Source organism: Pogona vitticeps, chromosome 4, assembly GCF_051106095.1.
Source record: "Pogona vitticeps strain Pit_001003342236 chromosome 4, PviZW2.1, whole genome shotgun sequence".
Taxonomy (NCBI): Eukaryota; Metazoa; Chordata; class Lepidosauria; order Squamata; family Agamidae; genus Pogona; species Pogona vitticeps.
Genome location: NC_135786.1, coordinates 142198272 through 142215005, shown reverse-complemented (window position 1 = coordinate 142215005; position 16734 = coordinate 142198272). Strand labels below are relative to the sequence as shown.

The 16734-nt window shown below is 39.9% G+C and overlaps 1 long non-coding RNA gene across 1 annotated transcript; it reads left to right on the top strand.

The window, feature by feature from the left end:
- The first annotated feature begins 6414 nt into the window (after nucleotides 1-6414).
- On the top strand, nucleotides 6415-14017 carry LOC144588606 (uncharacterized). The gene is made up of 2 exons (XR_013544227.1): nucleotides 6415-11579; nucleotides 12799-14017. It is a non-coding gene; the product is annotated as an uncharacterized LOC144588606 (long non-coding RNA).
- The last annotated feature ends 2717 nt before the right edge of the window (nucleotides 14018-16734 follow it).

The following is a 16734-nucleotide window of genomic DNA, read 5'->3' as shown; positions in this document are numbered from 1 at the left end:
TTAATTTTTTTTTTTCTGAATGGCTTGCAAAAATATTCCTGGAAGGCGTACATGCAGCCTGATCCTGCGGTATAGAGAATGCAATGCATAACAGACTAGGAGCTCTGATCGGAGGCAAGGCACCTTGGAAATGGAAGACATACTTCATCCTATCTTATTCTGTGGTATGTGAGACAGCCTGTATTGGATGGAATTAAAAAATCCTGGTATTAAACATAAACACAAGGTTCAAACTTGTCAGGTGCCAATTGCCTGGCAGTAAATGTAGACATGAGGTGTACAGTTGCCAATGTTTCGGACCTTTTAGGTTTAGGCCCTGAAATCTTAGGGGAGGAAATGCAGGTGTCATGGCTATCCTGCTCTGGGTTGGGGAGTTTAACCTGAGATACTACAGAGCAACCAGAGATCTGTCTGCAGATCCAAATGTTGTGTTGTCCCACCTGTTAAGGGAGTGTGCGTCTGTGACTTTATCTTGTCTCTCGCAGAGTAAAGCGCAGATAAACGAACACAACAGCTTCTTCTTTTCAGCAGTGTATTTACAAAATATATACAGGATATACATACATACAGCACTTCAGTGGCTCAGTATTCAAACCAGCAGCATGACATGCAGACATCAGTATACAGGAGAAGAGAAAGACTGTACAGTGTTCATTTCTTAAATACAATTCTGGTATCAGTCTGGTCCAATCCCGTCTGAGGTGACTTCATGCACACAGGTGTGGCAATCTTCATATTGCAGTGGATTGCATCAGCCAGGGATGAAGGAATGACGTCATCTTATTCTTGTTCTGCACACACACATATTATGTTCAGGCTATATAAAAATTATATACCTTAACACTCCTCCTAATTTTTAAATTGCCTGAACCCATTACACATTCCCAATGCATCTATACACATTTCATGCTTTTGAGCACACAACGGTTTAGTCAAAATATCTGCAATATTTTCTTCAGTCTTGCAATATTCTAATTCAATTAGTTTTCCTTTTACAGCTTCCCTTACGTTATGATATTTAATATCAACATGTTTGCTCCTGTTTTTTACTCTATCTGTTTTGGCCATTTGTATACAAGTGGTATTATCTTCCATTACTTTTATTGCATTATCTGTTTTGCACTTTAAGTCTTTTATTAATTGTTTGTACCAAATTAATTCAGAGCATAAATCTGACAATGCAGCAAACTCTGCTTCAGAAGTTGAGATTGCTACAGAATTCTGCTTTCGAGATTTCCAACCAACTATATTACTTCCAAATTTTATGACAAATCCAGTCATAGATTTTCTGTCTTTTTCATCGTTGGCCCAGTCACTATCCACATAAGCTGACAGTTTTAAATTTTTTGATGGTTGCAAAGTTAGATGATAATTATATGTTCCCTTTAGGTATCTAAAAATCCTTTTTAATCCTTGCCAGTGTTTTTCACTAGGTTTTTCTATATATCTACTGAGTATGTTTATTGACGCCGCTATGTCCGGGCGCGTCCAGTTCGCTAGGTACATGAGACTCCCTATTGCTGAGTGATATAATTCTTTGTTTTCAAAATCTTTACTTATTTCATCTTCCTTTTGAAAATCCACTGTCATGGAAGTACTTACATTCTTGCACTCTCCCATACAATATTTTTCTAACATTTGTTTTATTTTGTGTTCTTGACTTAATTCAAGTCCATGTTCTGTTTTCTTTATTTGTACACCCAGATAATTTTGTATTGGTCCTAGATTTTTAAATTTGAATTCCTTTTTAAATTGTTTTTCAAACAACTCTACTTGGCTCTGATCTTTTGCTATAAAACATAGGTCATCAACATACGCCAGAAGTATATTTAAATCATTCCCAACTTTCTTGGTATATAAACAAGGGTCTGCTAGACCGTTCTTGTATCCTAGTTTCATCAAAACTTGGTGTAAACAATCATTCCAATTTTTAGCAGATTGTTTCAAACCATAAATTGCCTTGTTTAGCCTGTACACTAGTTCTGGTTTAGTACCCTCAAAACCTGGTGCTTTTGCCATATATAACTCTTCCTTTAAGTCTGCGTTTAAGTATGCAGTTGTTATATCGTAGTGGTAAATTACATAATTTTTACTGACAGCAAAGGCAAGCGTTGTTCTCAATGTCTCGGACCTGACTGTCGGGGAAAATACCTCATCATAATGTATAAACCTTTTCTGTGTAAAACCTTGTGCAACCAATCTTGCTTTATATCTGTAGTTTCCATCATTTTGCAATTTTCTTTTGAACACCCACTTACTACCTATTACCTTATGCTCTGCTGGTAGTTTGGTTTCAGTGAACACTTGATGTTCCTCCATGGACTTCATCTCCTCCTCCATGGCCTCTAACCATTTATTCTTCTCATAATCAGGAAGCTTCAAAACATCTTTATAGTTTCTGGGCTCAATATAAACATTACACACTGTAATACCACCCACTCCATATCTACTGGGTGGCACACCTTTATTTGCCCTCTGGGACCTTCTGGGACCATGTGCATTTGTGTGTGTTTCTATCTGACTACTTGTGTGTGCTTCCTCATCACTATCTTCTTTTTCTTCTTCATCATCATCTGTAGTAGCTCCTCCTTCTTCATCATCAGCACAGGACTCCACGCCTTGCTTATGTGTTCCTGTCTGTCTTAATTGACTTTTTCTTTCGTGTAGAGGGATGTATAACTGTGAGTTTGCATGTACTTGGTCCCAGTTTTCCCCTTCATTAAAACTGGCTGACCTAGAGATTATCACACTTCTATCCCCATCAAAAAACCGGTATGCCTTTGAATTGGGTTCATACCCTACAAATGTCATTTTTCTTGTTTTATTTTTACCTTTTCTTCTGAGTTGTTTCGGGATATGCACCCATGCCGTGCATCCAAACACCCTCAAATATTTTAAACATGGTTTCTTACCGTATAACATGAAATATGATGTGTCATCTATCGAGGAAGAATAAACTCTGTTAACCAAAAAGTTAGAGGTTAGTATCGCTTCACTCCACAGACCGTGACGCAACCCAGAGTCTGCCAACAATGCATTTTTCATCTCTTGTAACACTCTGTTCCGTCTCTCAGCAACACCATTCTGAAATGGGCTATATGGGCTCGTTTTTCTATGTCTAATTCCCAGACTTTCTAACCATCTTTGAAACCTAGTGTTTGTAAACTCCGTACCTCGATCCGTTTGCAACTGCGCCACCTTGTGGCCAAATCTCCTCTCTACTGAAAACAACCATTTTCTAAATGTTTCAAACACTTCTGTTTTAGATTTTAGTGTATAACAATAAGAAAACCTTGTAAAATCATCCACTAGAACCATTGCATATTTCGCTCCTCCTAATGATGGAGGAAATGGTCCCATTAAATCTGCATGAACTAATTCAAATGGCCTGGTTGTGACTCTGTCACTTTTCCTCCCTTTTGGGGCCACATTTGTCTTGCTTCTTTTACAGACATCACAGTCCAAGTAATTTTTGCATTCCTTTATGTTTATATCCCTGGCAAAATGTTCCATTTTCTGTAATGATCTAAAATTTACATGACCCATCCTCCTATGCAATAAATGTATACAGTTATCATGTTGTGGTTTGTTTGTATGTATCATATGTGCACTTTCATGTTTCTGGCTCTTTAACATGTACAGATTATTTTCTTGCTTCACTTTTGCAACTATTTTACCATTTTTCTTAATTATACACTCCTGTTTCTCAAAAGTGACAGTGAACCCTTGCTCAGCCAACGCTGATACACTTATTATATTAAACGACAATTCAGGAGCGTAAAATACCCCACTTATCTCAGTTTTCAACGAAGGAATGTAAACAGTTCCTTGTCCTTCGACGGCCGTCTCTTGTGAATTTGCCATCATCACACTTCTGAGGCTGGTTTCATCTAAAAGACAAAACAAATCTTTGTTATTAGTCAAGTGCCCTACAGCCACTCCACTGCTTTTGTCTTGCTGTGAACTTTGTCCCTCGTTCCTCTGGTAACCAAGAAGACCGGCCTCATGTCGTCTCTTTGTTGAAACCGTTTGGAGACTTTCTTTCTGCCGTCTCTGTTGCTTGGAGGACTTCCGCTTTTGTCACAGTTCCGTTGCAGGAGATTGGTGGGTCCGCAGAGGAAACAGGCTTTCGACATCATCACTCTTCCTCTTTGTTCTCCGTCCGTCCGCCTCCTGGGCACGCTGCCATCAGAGTATGTCTGTCTCTCGTGGTCAGCACACACGTGGCTTGCTTTTTTGTTTAGCATTCTTTGTTTTAAATGCTGTTCCTCCTGCAGAATTCGGTTTGTCACATATTCTCCTGAAAGCTCCGTTTCTGGCATGCTTTCCAAACTTGTTCCAGCATGGAGTAATCATCATTCAGAGAACTTAGCAAAATATACACGCGCTGTTCCTGAGGGAAGACAACATTCATTAATTGCAGTTGATTAAACATGTCCTTCATATTCTTTAAGTGTTCCGAAGCACACTCATCCAGTTTCATCCTGCATTGGAACAACCTCCTGGTAAGAGAAATCTTTGTGCCTGTCGTCTCCCTCTGATAAATGCCTTTTAGTTTATCCCAAACTGCTTTTGCTGTTGTCATTCCTTGAATGTGGGTCAGAAGCGAATCTTCAATGGCCAAAATGATCGTGGCTAAAGCTCTCTCATGCTCTGCCTCTTCCTCCTCACTGGGCTGCGCTGGGGGGGCTCTAACATAGCGCCACAGAGATTCCTTCCTCAGCAACATCTCGGCTTTGACTGCCCACGTTCTATAATTATTTTCATTCAGTCTATTTATGGCCAGGCCACCTATATTTCCTCCCGTGCTGTATGCCATCCTTGCAGCTCTCTGTATCCTTCCCTTCCCCGGGTTTACAGACGAACTGGTTTCTGACTCACTATCACTGCTGCTTAGGCTCTCCTCCTCTTTCATTTACTCATTTACTCACCACCTCCCGGTTTTAGCGCAGCGAAACGTTGCTGGGCGCATAACCTCTGTTAAGGGAGTGTGCGTCTGTGACTTTATCTTGTCTCTCGCAGAGTAAAGCGCAGATAAACGAACACAACAGCTTCTTCTTTTCAGCAGTGTATTTACAAAATATATACAGGATATACATACATACAGCACTTCAGTGGCTCAGTATTCAAACCAGCAGCATGACATGCAGACATCAGTATACAGGAGAAGAGAAAGACTGTACAGTGTTCATTTCTTAAATACAATTCTGGTATCAGTCTGGTCCAATCCCGTCTGAGGTGACTTCATGCACACAGGTGTGGCAATCTTCATATTGCAGTGGATTGCATCAGCCAGGGATGAAGGAATGACGTCATCTTATTCTTGTTCTGCACACACACATATTATGTTCAGGCTATATAAAAATTATATACCTTAACACCACCTTTGATTTAGAATGTCATTTTCCTTTTCCTTTTAGTAATGTATTTGCCCTATGTTGTGTGCTGTAGCCTTCAGACTATAAAAGTCCCCCATCAGCCTCTGAAAAGTAGAACACTATCTCACTGGCCTTTGAATTTATCCTTGGCTCTCCACCTTGTCTGTCTGTCACACACCACCATTTTGGGATTCTCCTTGAAGGGTCTTCCTCCAAGACAGCATAAAGACACACTTCCAAGTCTTTGGTTTTGGGGTGTTGCTGACCAGGCAGTCTTTAAATCAAGTTCTTAATTGACCTTCCTTAACTGAGCTTCCATATCTCATTTAGTCTTCGGTGTTGTTGAAGATTAGGCACCAAATTCAAATTATTCATTAAAACCCTGCTATTCCTTTTTTGATCTGCAGAAGGACACTCAGATGGACAAGAAAGGAGCCTTCTAAAATTATTACTGTATTACTCTCCCCGCCTTCCTCTCCTGAACTTCTTGCCTAGCCTCATTCCAGAAATCCTCAAAATTTGGATTTAAATTTGGATGATTCCCTGACTTCTTTTATGGTAATTAGATGCAAAAAGGGGGTAGAACTGCTGTATCTTACCAACAAAATACAGTAAATGCAGAGTGCTGGTTGAAAATCCTATTTGTAACACATTGTTGTGCAAGCTACCATGTCTGTAGATACGTTTTGAAAGTTATTTATCCTATTAAACATTGGTAACAGGCTTAGCAGTTTTCCTAATAGCAATAGTCAGCATTCTCCACAAGCCTGTCAAATTAGCTTTTCTTAAAATATAATGAGCTCTAGATAATCAACTCTAGCTGCTTTGCTTCCTTAACAAAATTCTGAGTCATAGACCCAAAACGTTTCTGTAGTGGTAAGTCTAAAGTAGTAGGTTTTTTTAAATTATTAATATAATTTCAATAGGAATATAACATTATGGAAGGTGAGTGCTGAAGAAAATATTAGCAGGAGTATTAGCTCTTCAGATTTCTCCACCTGATGCCAGAGCTCAGTGCCTGAATGAGAAGGTATCTGTGTGTGTGTTGTGCTTGTGCAAAGGTAATGTATCAAAAAAACAAGGACAGCAGCAGGAATATGGAGCTCCATCTCCTGGGCTGAATTCTGACCTGTTTGGGACCCCCCAGGGGGTTAAAACTACCCTGAAGTGGTGGTGAATTGGGATAGAAGCCTGTTGATCATGGGGGGGGAAGACGGCAGTTACCCCCGTTTGATCCAGGAATCTCCCAATCAACCAGTGGGCGGAAACAAACAGCTGAATAGCTCGCTTGCAAGTTGTTGGCAGCCAGCAATAGAGAAGTGATAAATCAGCTAATTAACATCATTGTTACCACTGCATGAGATAATATTTTATAACTATACTGCTTTATGATTATCCCTGGACAAAACAATCCCTGTAACAGGAATCAGCGACTCTTATCCCCATCACTTATAGAGCAGCGGTGAATCTGGAGAGAGGGAAGGAGATACAAAGAGGCACAAAGAAAATAAATTGGACACTAATTAGACATTTAATTATACTTCAAGGAAGGAAGTTTGATATTACTTTGGCATTAGAAATTTAAGAAATCTTTCTCTTAAAATCATCATTAGCTAAACAACTCTGGGACTTAAAATTGTTTATTTTATGGCTATCTACAGCGTTGGCGAAAAGCCCAGAACAATGACCATGAACACTCTATGGCAGTTTTAAGCTTAGAATTTGTTGAAACTTCCTTCCCCACCTCCCGAGAACTGACTGCAGCATAGACAAATTAACCCTGGAAAGACTAATCCTGCCAAAGTGGAATTTTTAAATTGTACTTTGTTGAGATCTGAACAAGGACCATTCATCTTGGCCTATATATCTGGATAATGTGGCCCTATGTGGACCAATAAAAATATTTGGATATATCCTGAGATCTGAACCTGACTGGAATACAGGCCGGGATAGAATTAATACTGGAATGGACCATTTCCAGGGCTGGATTACAAAAAAAACTCAGGCCATGAATACAGACATTGAGTGAACTGGACTGTCAATTTACATTTGAGACTGGATTCAAATTTAACCCTAAAGATGATCAGTATATTAAAGTGGACTTATTGAAGCAACTATAGATGGTGCTGGTCTGACTACCTTAAGCAACTGGACATATTTCAATTGGAATACAATTATTTGACATCTTGGGACATAATACTACAACAAGGAAAATTTTGGGATGAAACAAAATCTACCCTTCTAGCAATTTTAGAAATAGTGAGATCCCACAACCAAAAGGTGAAATTATTCAATGAGCAGTTAAGAAAGAACTATATTCAACAGGAGACAGCCGAGAGTGGTCTTAATTGACTAGATAGGTGGGATATTAAATAAATAAATAAATAAATAAATAAATAAATAAATAAATAAATAAATAAATAAATATAAATAAATAAATAAATAAATAAATAAATAAATAAATAAATAAATAAAAATAAAAAGACTAATGAACAAGGAAATGTGAGGGTGGTGGATGATGCATGCCAATCAAAGAAGGAGCTGGAGGAAATCAGGGGAGAAAATTTAGGAGATCTAATTCTAACTCTGGAGACAAAGAGTCCTAGGTGTGCTAAGGGAAGATAAAGAGAAAGAACTAGCAGGTTTAATTAAAAATAGCCTGGAAGATCTATTGGTGGTAGACCAAGTGCATAAAATGATCTCAGACAATTCAAGGGACAACAGAATTTTTAAAGATAAGAATAAGAATTGGGAAAAGACAAACAAGAGAAGGAGTCACTTAGAGATGTAAAGGGAAAAATATTAAGATGGCTCTCAACGTTGAAAGCATGTATGCACCTAACTTCTGGAACTGTAAGAGGATATATCTTATACATTAGAAAATGGAATTAAACTGAAATAAAAGATAACTAATCAGGGTAAAGGCATAACATGGTGGTTCTTTTTTGTTGTTGTTTAGTCGTTTAGTTGTGTCCGACTCTTTGTGACCCCATGGACCAGAGCATGCCAGGCCCTCCTGTCTTCCACTGCCTCACGAAGTTGGATCAAATTCATGTTGGTAGCTTCAATGACACTGTCCAACCATCTCATCCTCGGTCGTCCCCTTCTCCTCTTGCCTTCACACTTTCCCAGCATCAAGGTCTTTTCCAGGGAGTCTTCTCTTCTCATGAGATGGCCAAAGTACTGGAGCCTCAGCTTCAGGATCTGTCCTTCCAGTGAGCACTCAGGGTTAATTTCCTTTAGAATGCATAGGTTTGTTCTCCTTGCAGTCCAGGGGACTCTCAAGAGTCTCATCTAGCACCACAATTCAAAGCATAGGTGGTTCTTAAGGTGAGGTAAAACAAATAGTACTTAATTAATATATATTAGATATGATATTGATATAGACATGACAGAAAATGTGGAGATAGAAATGGCCAAACAATTAGATAAAGAAAATCTATATAAAATACTTTAGATAACATTTGCTATGCATTAGGAATCTATTTAGTTATTATTGGTATGAAATACAAAGTCAGTCAGTTAAATTGCCTCAGAATTATATAGATTTGAAACTAGAATTGCTTCTTTTAGGTATTTTACTAGAGGATTTTGAGAACAATGTATACTATGAGAGCTATATTATGATAGTAGCCAATATTGTACACTAAAATATACACATGATTGGTTCAAATGCTTAAAAAGGTATAGATTTTGAAGAGACAACTAAGAAGACACCAAGATTCAAAAACAAATAATTATAAGCAACCCATGTAACATGATGTTTAACAAGCACAAACAGAATGTAGATATACTGAAAAATTAATAAAATGCTAATATAAAAAGGAGCAAGGGCAGAGGAATTGGGAAAGAGCTGATAGGTTCATATGCTTGGACCCGTTATGTTATCTGGAATAAGGCAGAAAGTGGAAAGCCAGGGTTGACACTTGTTCACTTAATTGCTGAAGCCTTAGTAGCCTTGAAGGAGAGCTAGGGAGGGGATCCACCTCATGGACAGAGGTAGTTTCTGTTAGCACTATATTACCTGATTAATCATGTTTTATCTGGTTCCCTACCTATTTTGAAGTGCAGTTCATCACATCTGTCATTCAAACAGAATAGTCACTGTGCATTTTTTCCACACCTTGAGTGTGTGCACTTGTATGTATGTATGTGTATAAGAAACAGTTTTCACTATTAGTGTTTCAGTTTGTTGTAACAAAGTTCATTTCTTCACTTCACAACCTCAGCTAGATATTCAGCTTTGTCTTTTTACTGATACATGCTAAAGAGCAGTTGTTTTTGCTTAACTCTTCCCACAGTGAAACATTTTCCTTTTCATTTTTTAAATACTCTCAAGTATTTTTATTACTCAGCAGAGGATATGAATTATGATGTACATAAGTCTGCTTTCAGCAGCATCAAATGTAAATTACTTGGGAGGTGTACTTTCATCTCAGATTAATCTCACTGAATGCCATATCTCTGAGTCAAAAAGTTTTTGTGTCACCTGCTATTCTTTCCCTCCCCTCATCTACTGGCATTCAATCAGGTTTTGGTTACTGAGCGAAGGCATTTTTTTCTGGGCTCTGTGAGGGTGAAAGGCAAGGACCTACTGGTAGCTCCTACTCTGCGAAGGGACTCCTTAGCTGACATGGACTGAACACCATTTAGCAATATCGTAATTACTGTGCATCAGTTCTTTTTAAAAAAGAAAGCAAAAAAACAACAACATGAGCTTATGAATGTGGGACATTGTGCTTCTGTACCCCTGATTCAAAAAGCCAGGAAATGGCTCACTATTGCTGCACAGTACTGTCCCCACACTGCCAGCAGGAAAAGGTATGCTAAACTTTACATAGCAAAGGGTTGCCTGGACATTGACAACATCAATGTCAGCAATCAAGGTGGTCTACTGGATACTCTTTTGTGCTCACTACCATTCAAAATGAGATACCAAGCAAGAGAGACTCCGAAAACCAGACTCCTATTTTATTTAATGAGTTGACCACTTCTCATCTAAACACAAAGCAATTGTCAGGGCTGTTTTTCTACAAGTTTCCTATGTTCTATTGCTTCGTGACACAAAATACTCAAAATGCCTTTCAGTGTGCACTCTAATGTCCATGCACCTGGAAGATATTTGGTTGTTCATCCCCAAGGAATTTACATGGATTTGAAGCGCTTCTCCCGCATGCAGCCCAGTGCACAGCACACCCAGTCATCTGTACTGGGAACGAAAACCTTCCAAAATCTGGCTGAATGATATCCCAGTCCCACTTCCTTTTGTGCAACAGGTGACCAACATATGTTTGGTGGTTTCCCGTATTCTGTTTCCAAGGTTATAACTTTATAGTAGTTTCAGACAAATTATTGGTGTATGTTTTTCCTTTATATGCAACTTGTAATTGTATCCTCCAGATTTTGTTCAGCCAAAATGTATTCCAGTTGGAAAACTTACAGTTCAAGACAAGAACTACATACTGTAAATATAAGGCCTCCAGAATCCAGTGAGGATTGCTATCAGAGATGTATACACTGGAAGGAAATAGAAAAATGCAGTGCTGGAGAAGAGTCTATAGATATGTTTTAAATTTAGGTTATTCAGTCTGTAGGAAGGTTCTAATAGATGCCACAGTAGAATTCATGTTTGAGCACAAAGATGCAAGCAGCTTGGTAGGAGATGTGAATAATATTGCTGGATACCTAGCACAAAAGTCAAGTAATTTTTTCTGTGGAATTGTATATTTTATACAGCAATGTTTCCTGACTCATCATCGTATATTCCAAAGGATCTCCTGTATGGGGAATTAGTGCAGGGAAATCCCCCCAGGGGGAGACCACAGCTGTGATACAAGGATATCTGCAATCGGGATCTGAAGGCCTTAGGAATAGACCTCAACAGATGGGAAACCCTGACATCTGAGCGTTCAGCCTGGAGGCAGGCGTTGCATCACGGCCTCTCCCAATTTGAAGAGACCCTTGTCCAGCAGGCCGAGGCAAAGAGGAAGTCGCAAAAGCAGCAAAACCAGGGAGCTGGACAGGGGACAGATTGGATTTGTCTTCAGTGTGGAAGAGATTGTCACTCTCGAATTGGCCTCCTCAGCCACACTAGATGCTGTTCTAAGTCCTCCATACAGACCACGTTACCATAGTCTTTCAAGACTGAAGAATGCCTAACAGTTTCCTGACTGTGAGCCCACTGATACTGGTAGATTACAGGTACCATAATCTCTAATTTATGACAATGATAGCTGGAAATGCTGTGGGTTATAGGCATCAGTAAGTGGGCCTCATAATTGGAAAAACCTTTAGGAGTTATTGAAGTGATGAAATGAGGAGTCAGTACATAATCTAAGTTAGGGTTTAGCATTGCACTTTTAGATGAGAAGAGCAGCAAATGGGAACAATCGAATCATGTGCTCCTACAGGTTTCCAGAGTGTGGGAGGAATGTCTGCCCCCTCAACCAGAATATTTTAAGGTGAAAAATCTCATCACACCATAAATATGTCTAATAATTAGTTTGAGTGTCACTGAGAAACTAGTAGGAGAGACATCTTGTATTTTTATGAAAAAAGAATGAGGAAAATAAATATTTCAGTAAGACATAAATTCAGTAAAATAGCTTTTCAAATAGATATGATAAGAATACAGAATAGAGCCATTTTATCCCTCTTGTTCCAGTCTTTCACTACGCTGGTTAAAATCTTTCAGTGATTGTTGTCTTTCTGACAAGATGGGTTTGTTGGATGAAGGCTGTGCTTGATAAGAGGGATGCTAAAGCAATTTGTAAAAGTTTCTGAAACAAGAGAGATGAAATCATTATATGACTGAAGATATTTGGAAACCCTAAGGGCTCTGGGAGGACATCTTTTTCTTGTATTTTCAGGATAAAGGGAGGTACTGTAGTAGAAGATGGAATCATGTTGGCATAAGTATTTCTGTGGAAGACTGATGACATCATCAGTAGAGGATGCTTTTTTCAAAAAAAAAATCCTACTTCTGTCCTGCAGTTTCCATGTGGAAAATATGTGAGATACAGGATAGAAGGATGATGTCCTCTTTTCTAACCACAATTTTTTAACAGAAAATTACAGTTTGCAATTATGTCATCCTGAAGGCAGGATTTCCAACAGTTACATACTTCCTTCTCTTGGCCCACTGCTCTCATGGCTTCCCCACAGTGAAAAGGATTATACAGGAGCTGTGGGAGTTGCATGACAGAGGTAGGAAGTGTTTAATCTCAAAAAGTGGCTCCTGCCATTGTCATCAGTCTTCTGCACGCACAGTTACTTCAAAAAGATTTCACCCAATAGAGAGTAACTGACACCAACATTTATATATATGAATGCTCTATAAATAGAGCATGTTGCAGAAATAATGTTACTTTCTCTACTGCTAATCTCAAATCTTTTGTTTTTATGTTGGTCATAAATTTAGGTCATACTATCACTTTTGTTTCTGTTGAAGGTGGAGAGAACTATAGGCCTACACCCTATAGGGATGGAGTCAAGTACTGGGAAGACAGAAATCAATTGTCTGTGGACGAATATATGCGACTGGAGATTTTAGTATTGACTAAGAAAACATGTTATGTTTTAGACCGAAGGAAGAGAAAACAAAAACAAAATCTGTTAAGAAAAACATTGTTTCCCACTCATTCAACATTGTACTAGATGCAATACAAATTGGAAGTGAATTATACATTACATAATGGTATTACACAGTTTCAATAATGGCATTTGAAAAAGTTGCGATGTGGATTATTTTAATATTAGCTTGGTAGTATCTCTTTTAGAATTCTTTTTATTGCTTGACAATCACCTTGTTGGGAGATCCCTAAGATCAAATGGCACAAGAGGTGCAATAACATCACATTTCTGCCACAAGGAGAGGTTTCTGCCTGGTCCAAAACTCGTGCAGCAGAGATACAACAGAAAATCAATCTACTCCAACAGCAGGCAACAGCACATGTTAAAAGAAATAATCATCAGACCAATTCAGGCAGGCTCTGTAGTTACTATTATCATATTCATACAACTGAGTAGCACACTGGCATGATCACAAAGTCCAGACAAAACAGTGCCTGAAAAAACAACCACCCAAATATATAAATGGCAATAGCCAAACTCCTGCTGTTCAGCAAATTAAATTGCATTAGAATAGACCCATTAATCAATTCCTGTATCAGTTCAATTGATTCAAATGAATCTACTCTGTGACTATGCTAAAACAAGTTGCAGTTAGAGTAAGCCCATTTGAATCAATTGAAATGATGAAGGAATTCACTCACCAAACCAGCATTGCGTCAGTGGGCCCAATCTAGTTTAGTTAACAATGCTGAGCAACATGATTTTGTTGCTTTTAAAACTAACTAAACAGCATTGTTTTTAAAAAAACTGAGCATGAGAAACAGCCCCCCCCCACACACACACATGTAGTGAGGGCTGGGAACCAAAATTAATAGAACTCACAAAGCTCTCTCCCAAAAACCAAGAAAGGCAAGAAAGCAGATTAAGGTACAAAAAAATACAATCAAAGTCCCTTCCCCAACTAAAACCAGTAAAATATAGGGATATTTTTCTTGTTGTGTTCTGTTCTTGAGTCCAACAGCAGCAGATAGACCAAACAGGAAGTGGCAAAAATAAAGGGAATGGGAAAGAACTCCCAAAATTCAAAAATGAAGGTGGACAAAAAAAGGAACAAACCCAAAATTGAGACAGACAGACACAATCCAAGATGAAGGGCATCAGTAGCTCATTCGCAATCTCACAAAGATTGCATGGTGCAGAAGATGGGTCCTCATTGGCTTAGAGATACTGTTACAGTTTAAAAATTCCCAGAAACCTGCTGCAGACATTCTGATTGGTTGCAGACAACCTTCACAGTGCGATATGCTATCAGGTGGTTTAAGATACAAAAGGTGAAAGAAGGGTTACATGAAAGATGGAAGCATGAAACAACATCAAACTTTTGTGCAGCTCTCTTTCTTTAATGTGAACAATATGTGTTTTAAATGTTTGTGAGGGTTCGGTAGCTTGCTCCAACTCTTTTTCAAAGAATGCACCCACTCTTCTCGGTTTAGAAATGGGGCTAACATTTACTGGAGTAGTTAATAACAGTCTGGTATCAACAAAAGCACTCCAAACATTCTCCCCCTTTGACAACAGGTCGGGGGTGGTGGTGGTTTCCAGTCGTGAAAGGATTTTTACCCTGGCTATTCCAGGGTCTGGGCCACTCCAGTGGGGTTTCAGATGTCAGTAATAATCCCTCCTCTCCTTCCAGTAGGGGGATGGTGTCTTCTTCTCGAAGGTCCACCCAGTCACACTCGCTGGGGGGTTCCCCTGTCTCCCACGGGACTCCAGGAACTCTCTCTGTTGGTTCTACCATATCCTCTATTCTAACCTCTCTCTCCGTTCTCTTTCCTCTCTCTCTCTCTCTCTTTCTTCTCTCAACTTCTCCACTCCTTAGTCTGTCGTTCACCCCAAAATGATGGCTCGGGGTTCAACTCACACCTCCTCCAAGCATCCGCTTCTTCCTTGGGGACACACAGTTTTTCTGTCCTCCTAGTCCATGGATCTTCTACCCAGATCCATTCCCAGCCTGCTGGTAACTCCCCTTCCCCTCTTTTTATATCCCCGAACCCCGCCTCTGCTATTTCCTGTCTTATTTCTCCCACACCTGCCAAGATAGTCCCGGTTTCTGTGATCACAAGTCTTTTCAAATCTCCCTCCAAATTCCCCGGGTCCTGTCCGGGGGGTCTTGTCTTCCAGGATGGTGGAACTGGTGGGGTCTGGCTCTCTTTCTCAGTCGTCGTCAGGAGGGACAGCACTCCCGAGAGAGGGGTCTCTCTCTCCCTTCTTACAGCGTTCCTTTTTCAGAAAGTGACAAAGGAACAGAAAAACGACAACACAAACGGACTCTCTCATTCCTCTCCCTTTCATATTAATGCTAATGTTACACAGCTGTTTCTAATATCTCTAGGCTGAGGAGGATTTGAATTCAGCACAGTTTCAACAATTCAGTTCGCACTGCACTTTTAGACATGGCTGACCTGGATTCCAGTCTCGGTCAGTGACTTTTGGACAGTCACTTTCAACCTAACCCGGCTTACAAAGTTGCTTTGATTTTAAAAAATGTCAAGAATTTGGGTTGTAGATATAGGTCCAAGACAAGTCAGTCTTCCAGGTCAACAGCAAAAAAGACTCTCAAAGACAATAGATTCATTCTCCAGTAGTGCATACACAAAATATGTACAGAAGACCATGTTACATACAGCACTGATGTTACCTGTCTGTCATGGGTTTGGAGGGAAAGTTCCATCCTATGGGGAGTGGAAGGCGGGACATCAGGAGGAGGGGCTGTACTGTATATATATGTGGAGCGTGTGGGGAGACGCTGGGATGTGACGAAGCAGCAGCTGGGAAGAAGAAGCTGGTGTGGGAGTCTGTGTGTCAGACAGGGTACTACTGTGTGTCAGAGTACCAACCTGATAGGTTCAGGTGTCTGTTGGTTAGCCAGAACTGATAGGTTCAGGGTCTGTGCTTCAAGTTAAGGGTTCTGTGTGAACCAAACTGTATGCATGTATGAATGAGAATAAGCCACGTTACTTTATCTTATTCACTTGATCATTTTATTTTCCCTGTGTGTTGTTTTAAATAAACCTTATTCCTTTATTTGTTAAAAATCCATCCCTGGTCTGTGTGACTTCTTATAGGGAATGGTTGGTGGCAGCTTAGTTAACGTGTGGCAGATCCCAGTAGGTCTGGGTTTGTCACATTGATTGGTGTCCAGCGTGTGGGATACGACTGGTCCAGTTGTCCAGTGGTCCAGCAAAGCCTTGGCACGTGTGCCCAGAGCAAGGGGGGTCTAGTCAGGGACAATCTGAGGCGCGTAGGTAATCTTCTAGGTGTACCTCACGGGGAGGTACGCTAGTGGAAGAACGTGCCAACTGGGGAGACTAGATTAGGGTGCTCTGAGGCAGCCTGGTTTTGGCGGGAAAAAAGCTGAGGCAAAATTGTGTAAAGTAGAAGTGAACTAGCCTGCCTGCTGAGAGGCCTAGCAGAGGGGGGTAGACTCTGGCTCGCAACTGTTGCAAGTTAAGTGCTGAAGAACAGCAGCAATCTATAGAAAGCTGGTTCTGAGGCAAAAGAGAAAAAAAAAGTGGTCGTTTTATTTTGAGGCTTGACTTTTTAAAGCAGCTTGTTCTGAGGGGGGATTATGCCCTTGACTCGAAGCCAAGTGGCAGAAATGGGTGAAGTGAAAGACCCCCAGGTTGACCAAGGTTCTGAGGATGAATTTGGCTCAGTGCAAGGTGACAGCACAGGAGAGCAGAACCCAGAACTCAGAAAATTGCTCCTAGCCCAACAGCATGAA